The sequence below is a fragment of the Notothenia coriiceps genome, unplaced genomic scaffold (genome assembly GCF_000735185.1).
Source record: "Notothenia coriiceps isolate Sejong01 unplaced genomic scaffold, NC01 NC01_scaffold00016127, whole genome shotgun sequence".
Lineage (NCBI taxonomy): Eukaryota > Metazoa > Chordata > Actinopteri > Perciformes > Nototheniidae > Notothenia > Notothenia coriiceps.
Genome location: NW_011348828.1, coordinates 6,809 through 14,628, shown reverse-complemented (window position 1 = coordinate 14,628; position 7,820 = coordinate 6,809). Strand labels below are relative to the sequence as shown.

Sequence of the window (7,820 nt, the reverse complement as noted above, 5' to 3'; positions counted from 1 at the left end):
AAGAGACATGAAGAAGAGGGGACACATGTTGATGTAGAAGAGACATGAAGAAGAGGGGACACATGTTGATGTAGAAGAGACATGAAGAAGAGGGGACACATGTTGATGTAGAAGAGACATGAAGAAGAGGGGACACATGTTGATGTAGAAGAGACATGAAGAAGAGGGGACACATGTTGATGTAGAAGAGACATGAAGAAGAGGGGACACATGTTGATGTAGAAGAGACATGAAGAAGAGGCGACACATGTTGTTGATGTAGAAGAGACATGAAGAAGAGGGGACACATGTTGATGTAGAAGAGACATGGAGAAGAGGGGACACATGTTGATGTAGAAGAGACATGAAGAAGAGGGGACACATGTTGATGTAGAAGAGACATGAAAAACTGCAATTCCAATATCTTGCAATACCTCCAGGTTTTGTCATTTAAACTCTGTTATACTGTAGATAAATCTACAGCAATGCATCAGATCTTCATGTCCTGTGAGAACAACGCATTGACAGAAAAACAGCCATGTTTTCAGCTTGGCCTTTTGCAGCAGATAAGGCGTTTTAAAGACAGGATTTAGCTTGAGATGTAGCAGAACTTTCTCAAAACAATAAGGAAAACTTCATTCTTTAGTTTATCATTAATGCATGATATTAACTGGACATGAAAGAGATGTACATTGTAATCTATAATAAGGCTAATATGTCAAATATTAGCCTCTAAGATGTGGAGGAGGAGTATGAAGTTGCATGAAAATGAAATAAAAGCACCTCAAAGTAATACCTACTTGTGTGAATGTAATCAGTTACAATCCAGCACTGGTAACATTGCTACTGTACACTATGTCTTGGCTTTAGGGAAGAAAAAGCAGTAGTAGTGTGAAAGACAGATGTAGAAAAGGCAGCCAAACCAGTGAGAGGATGCAGATCTACTCGCAGAGGGAATAGACACAGAGGGAGTAAGGTTAAGACTTGTGGCTTTTCTAATGCGGCCTTGTACTTGAGGTTTGGCCCAGTGTGTGTCCCCTCTCCCTGACCCTGCCCACCATACTGAAAAGTCATTGAGAGTCTAGAAGAAATGCTGTTCAGAGCGGAACATGCTTGGCTTGTCTGCCTGTGTAAAATCACGCTCTGCTATCGCACGTTCAAAGCACCACTGTTTTCTCCATTAAAGTTTTCCATGGAAAACCAGAAGCCAAATTCCAGAATTCCCGGTTGAAGTGTCAAGCTAAGGCTGATAAAGAGCTAGTGTGTGTGTGTTGGGTGTGTTTGTGTGTGACAGAGACAGAGAAGGTGGAAGGGAAAAATACGGAGTAGAACAAAGGGAAAGCTGCCTGTTTTCCTAAACCACAACTTCGGAGTAACGATCCAAACAAATGAGGAATGAAGAGGAAGAAAAAGCTTGATGGGAGGGTGGCCCTCTATAATTGCAATGAAATTCATCAATGATGTTTTTATATTGTAGTGACCTTGCATCCATTCAGGACAGGGCGCCTGAGACATTCCACCTGAGCTGACCAACAAAACGAACAGAACAAAACAAAGCCTGTTTCACAACCGCCTGTCTGAACATTGACTCACATCTCTGTCATGGTGCTAGGCATGTGGGCTCAAGATGCATTAACATCAACAGCGTGAAACACAGCTGTATCTATTGTGCATTGTTTAGCACAAATGGGTAAATTAGACGCTCTGTGTTTGTGTAAGGAAAAGGAAGTTGACTTCTTGTGGCTAATTTTTACAAGTTTCCATCACAGTCATCATGTCTGTGGTTCACTGACCGATACCTGAGGCATGCTGTGATGATGTCAGTGTGTGTTGATGGAGAAGCCATGGCAACAACTTCCTGAAGTGATACTCGGATATCTGATATACTCCTTAGGGGCTGATTTAATAGAGTGTTGCAGGAATAAGTCTTAAAGCCCAGAAATTAGTCAGCGTTTTTCCACTTTTGGTCGCTGGTGTTGAAATCAAACTTTTTTGCTTCAATTAATGTCGGTAGTTAGCACAAGCTTAAGAGATCATCATGTTTTGTTTTAGGACCAAACATGTGCCAGTAAATACCACACTTAGACATTTTGGAGCTTTCGCATGGCTTAAACAAGGCATTTGCTAACAAGCAGCTAAATGAGACTACTATAAAACATCAAATCAAACATTCGTCCTCTTTAGTTAAATGGTGGTGACATTGAAGTTATTTGCTTTTTTAGGTTATCTTTTTATTTCTGCTGATTGCATTAACACTTAAAAATGACATTGTCTGAATGAACAAAATGTTTAAGAATCATACACCTTTGTTAGCCACAGGGCTTATTTTATGCAATTATTGAAAAAAGGGAAATTCCATTTGATTGGGCAATGCCAACTTTCGGGTTGGCTTCCAAAAATTCTTCTTCCTTGCAACACTCTATACATCCTTGGGCTTCATGGAGACAATTTGCTTAGAATCTGCACTGCTCATATATGTTTTAAACCCTTAGGAAGTACACACTTTCAGTTTATAAACAGGCCACTTACACTTGCCGACTGTATGCTAAACAACAGTAGGCCTATAAGACGTCATTAAGTTGTTTTACGCTCTCACCTGCGGCTCTGTAACTGTCAAACTTTCTGTCAATTCACCACCAAGACTCATTGAGCTTGAAAGAAATGTTTTCCACAAGCTTTACATTTTCCATTCTGCCCGAGTGTGTAAAAACTAAAGCGAAAGACAGGGACATACAACTGGACACAGAGACACACAGACAAAAGCCAAATGCTAACAAAAGCCATATGTTATAGCCGAGGCAGCCATCCAACTACAGTCTGACACTGCAGAGCTCTGTGACTCTGAAATGTAATTGGACACATACAGAGGCACTTTACACCTCTGCTGAAATGCAAATAGTCGACCTGCTAAATTCAATTACTCAACAACTTCTTCTGCTTTGTTTGAAATGTGAGCATCATTGGGCTCAATTCTTTTTGACGGAAAGCAGTGTATGAGATCTTCAGCCACCTTGAGACGCGTGTTTACATCTGATTGTATATGAATAGTGGAAAAGATTATTTTTCTACAGACCTGAACACCACACAAGACACCCTAAGCTCCCCAACTGTATTTAACACTACCCTATTATAAAAAGCAGTATTGTTTTTATAAGAAATTTGTTTGGTTGGTTTAGTCAACAAGCTTACTACTTTAAGCTAACAGTTGATGCTTTATCTGATACATTTAATGCTAACTATTTTAACTACCTTTACTTCTAGCTAACCATTTTAACTGCCTTTCTATTAGGTTTATAACTATAAAGTTACTATTTTGACTGTTTATCTATCGCTTTAGATAATTATTTCAAATGTTTCCTTTGGCTAACTTCTTTTCTGTTTACTACATTTGGCTAACTGACTAACATTACTTTAGGCTATTTTTTTTCCAACAGACTTTAACCTAACACTTTTCCCCGATAGATTTAACACCAGCCATTTCAACTACTTTTACTTTTAGCTAACAACTTGAACTGTTATCATAACTTTAAGCTAACCATTTTGACCATTACCTAACTGTTTCATCCTCTCTGCTAAATTGTTCACTAGCTAGTAAAGAACAAATTGGAGAAGGAAGAGAAACTGATGCAGTATCCATCTCTGTAAGAAGCGCAATAGATGTGTTTATGGAATATAATTAGAATACAGACAATACATATTACACAATAATATAAAGATGGACTCCCGTTGGACTCACTCTTTGTATGTTTGTCTACCAGAAGCTCTGTCCCACTATTTTCTCCCTACACTCTTGAATCAGACAGTGGTGATGTTGTATACGAGTGCATGATCCTAATTTCCCTAATGACAAAACAACTCCTCCTTCATCCCTCGTGACATCCTTACTGCCAACATTAAAAACCCCTCTGTGCTGCATCCAGCCAACACAGATGGAAGAAATGGTGAGCACAGCAAAAACGAGGAAAGGGAAATGGAGAGGATTAAGGAAGAGGGTACAACTAGGGAACTTTACAAAGACCAGTGAGTTTACTTTACAAAGACCAGTGAGTTTACTTTACAAAGACCAGTGAGTTTACTTTACAAAGATCAGTGAGTTTATACAGTATACACACATCACAACAGACACAAAAGTTGATGGAATGCTGACTGTAACTTTCCTGGGCTTCCCAAACCTCTTCAAGGGCCGTACTATTTTCAATTTGCACATCTACAGTAAGCGCTTTGCTGACACACAGCATCAGTTGTTGGTGGTTTAGCTCTTATGGCAAGCATATAACATAAATGAATTACATTTTATTGAAAGGAATTCAGTGCAAGGGATTTAGGAGTATTGCTCGTTCTTACCTTCCGACCTTCTTGGCCAGTCAGTCCAAACGGGCCAGTAATCCCTGAGTCTCCCTAAAACAGAAAGCACAATCATCAAAATGCACTTATGCAGCATTAAGGAGCATGCCAAGCAGGACGTTGTTAGAAATTAATGTAGCGTGTAAGAAAAGGTGAACTACCTTCTCTCCTTTAGGTGCTGGCCCAGGTGACATGCCAGGGTCTCCTTTCCTACCCTGATTAAGAAAGAAAAATACAAAGGAGGACATTGTGTGGGTGAATTTCTCTGAATAACACCTTTTATTTTAGACAAAAAAAAGGGCGATGGTGTAAATCCATTGCCTTTACATTTTCCATACATAGGTTATAGGCTACAATTGATGCAAAACAACAGGATTGAGTTGCCATGTAGCTGATAGACTCCCATTACAGATGCTTTAGATGAACAGCATTACATGGGTTTAGTGCCCCTCAGGTCACGCACAGCAAGCTTCATTGTCAGCAGGTAACAATAACGTGGCTTCAGCATATCAAAGCTATGGATCGGAAATGAGTGCTGAGTGCATGGACCCCTGCTATTTACAACTTTATTTAATTTATTAACGATGAAAGAGGAAAGATTGCAGTGCACCCCGAGAAATCAAAGCTTCAGAGTTATTTTCTCAACACACCTGCCAGGTAGAAAAAGTCTGCTCGGCACCAGTCTGCTGAGAATTTGCTCACAGGCACAGTTTCAATTTTTTCCCGCCCAGTATTAATCAAGTACTTAGTGTATGCCCCTGAATCTGGCATTCTGTGTGAGTATAATGGCACGTTTCCACTGCAGCGCGGAGCTCGCTTTAAGCGTGCCGAACCGTGCAGGGCTCGTTTTTGGTTGCGCTTCCACTTGGCCTAGTTTTGGCCCGGGGCTACTTTTTCACCTTTTTTCTGGCCCGACTAAATCGTGGTTCTATCGAGGCCAACAAATAGGGCTGAGTCGGGCTGAGTTTGCTAAACTAGAGAGAGAATCGCTGTCAAGGGGGCTACAACTACAACAAGACGAACATATTTGACCGTGATTTAATTGTAATACACGTTTCAAAATGATGCCGTAACAACATACTGATACCGGTTAGTAAAAACCATGAATTAATGCTTTGACAAGTCTGCAGACAGACGGCAGGAGAAAAACCTTTTAAAATGTGTGATCTTCTTATTATAGACACATGCATTTCCAAACATTTGGTCTACCTACGCTGTAAAATGTATTATCTCTTCAATTTACACACGGCATCTATTGCACGTCTGTCCGTCCTGGGAGAGGGATCCCTCCTCTGTTGCTCTCCCTGAGGTTTTCTCCCATTTTCCCCTTTAAACTGTGGGTTTTTCTCCGGAGGTTTTTCATTGTACGATGTGAGGGTCTAAGGACAGAGGGTGTCGTTTTCTCATACTGATATTCTGCACAAACGGTGCCGTTGTATTTGCTGTACAGTGTCTTTACTGTAGGGTATTTTTATTATATGTACAGCACTTTGGCTCGCCCAAAAATCGCTTAAAAATGTGCTATATAAATAAAACTTGATTTGATTTGTTGTCTAAATGGAGATCGGCTAAGCTAACGCAATATAGGCTATATGCTCCGACCGTCCACACTCACAACGGCCTATACAGACATAAATAAACCAGCGACTGTATTCGCCATAACACAGGCACTCAGTGGTTTGTACTTGTTTAACTTTTGTCTAGTTTCTGAACAGATATGAGGAGCTTGAATGCAAACAGCTAACGACTGATGATGTGGTTTTTTCTGGGGTGCTCACAGGTGCTCATTGAAGATGATGTCACGGCTCCGCCTACACTGCGTTACTATAGTTACTGCCCCAGCTCCTAAACTGTAATGGAAGCGCAGCATTAAAGTGAGCCGGGCCTAATAAGGCCTAACCAAACCGAGCGAGGCCGAGCGAGGCCTGCGGTGGAAATGCGCCATAAGTAACATAACTTTAATTATTTACCCACTTTTGTTATCATTATTATTTACCAGGAACATTTTCATCATATAAGGAATAGTTCAACATATTTGGAAATGCCAACAAAATCCAATATAACGTCCACTTACTAAGCACCTATAAAGCTAACAAATTGCTTTGTTGGCAGAGTGTAAAGATGTCCAAGAGATTCTAGGAGGTCAGTGTTTTTTCCTTTAAGTATTTAACAGTGAAGATCACCTAGTGAGATGCAGAAGGGTTGGTAAGGGAATTTTGGACTTTTGGACAGGGCCAAGCTAGGTTTTTGCACTGTTTACAGTCTTTGTGTTAAGTAAAGCTACCACTACTGTAGATTTAAAGCTCAATAGTGATAATTGTTTTTAAGCTAAACAAGCTTAAATACAAAAAAACACTCTTACATTACACAAACCAGTCTGTGGTCTGTGCAGTGGTAACCACGTCTTTGTCTTTTATATATCTTTGTATAAATATGTTTGTCTTAATTAGATATGCTTTGCATGTGGATATATATATTTTTATATTTTCTTCTTTTCTTACGGTCATGTTTTAGAAAGGCCCTATTAGTTTTGGGGTTTTTCCTTTCCTGAAGTGTGTTCGATAGGTTTGTGTGCATGTAAATTGTCTGAAAAGGCTCAAATCCCTGTGTTCCCTCCAGAGGGAGTTTCTCTCACAAACAAACACACGGAAATGTAAACCTGATTTTCCCCCTGGCAGCACCACATGTAGTGCTGGGATGTTTCTCATGTCTACAAATGTCCAGGTGTGGCTGCACTGAACTTAAATGACCCTGATCCTTTAGCCACAAAGCTCTATTACCCTTGGTGCCTTTTATGGACTCCAGCTAATATAGAACATCTCCCCTTAGAGGCAAGAGAAGATCATAAACTTCTTATTAAATAAGTATTAGAGGGAGGTACATAATCATGTAATGGAAAAATCAACACGGCTGCAGGGCATTTTGAACAAAAAGCCAGATTTGTAATCATTAGTTAGACTAAGTGTGTGTGTACGGTACCTTGAGCCCAGGTGGACCAGGTCGGCCAGGGTTCCCATGGGGACCGGCGGCGCCCTGTGAAACAGCCAAACAGAGAATAACATAATCAAAACAGTGATCGAGATCTCAATCAATCATCATATTGGGATAGAGCCGATGCAGACTGTGGCTACTGTGAATGAGACTAGAAAGAGGAAGGGGGGGCGGGGGGTAAAGTCTGTCCGGAGAACCTCAGCTTTCATGCTACTTAACCTATTTCCCTATACATCAGCTGTGTGTGTGGTGGTGAAGTATTTGGGGTTGGTGTTTGGGGTAGAAGCTTATGGAAAATGGGTCTGTGGAGCTGCTTCACCATATGGTGTGGTTTTCCTGGCCCCCCTGTTGACTCCTCTTCACAACCCCCCTTTCCTCCAGACACACACACACACCACACACACACACACACACACAACACGACACACACACACACACACACACACACACACACACACACACACACACACACACCACACACACACACACCACACACACACACACCA

The 7,820-nt window shown here is 40.8% G+C and overlaps 1 long non-coding RNA gene across 1 annotated transcript; it reads right to left on the bottom strand.

Moving 5' to 3' along the window:
- Positions 1-4,319: 4,319 nt before the first annotated feature.
- Positions 4,320-7,357, bottom strand: LOC104949403 (uncharacterized). Its single transcript, XR_798802.1, has 3 exons — positions 7,303-7,357; positions 4,485-4,538; positions 4,320-4,377 (listed from the first exon to the last, which is right to left on the bottom strand). It is a non-coding gene; the product is annotated as an uncharacterized lncRNA (long non-coding RNA).
- Positions 7,358-7,820: the final 463 nt, after the last annotated feature.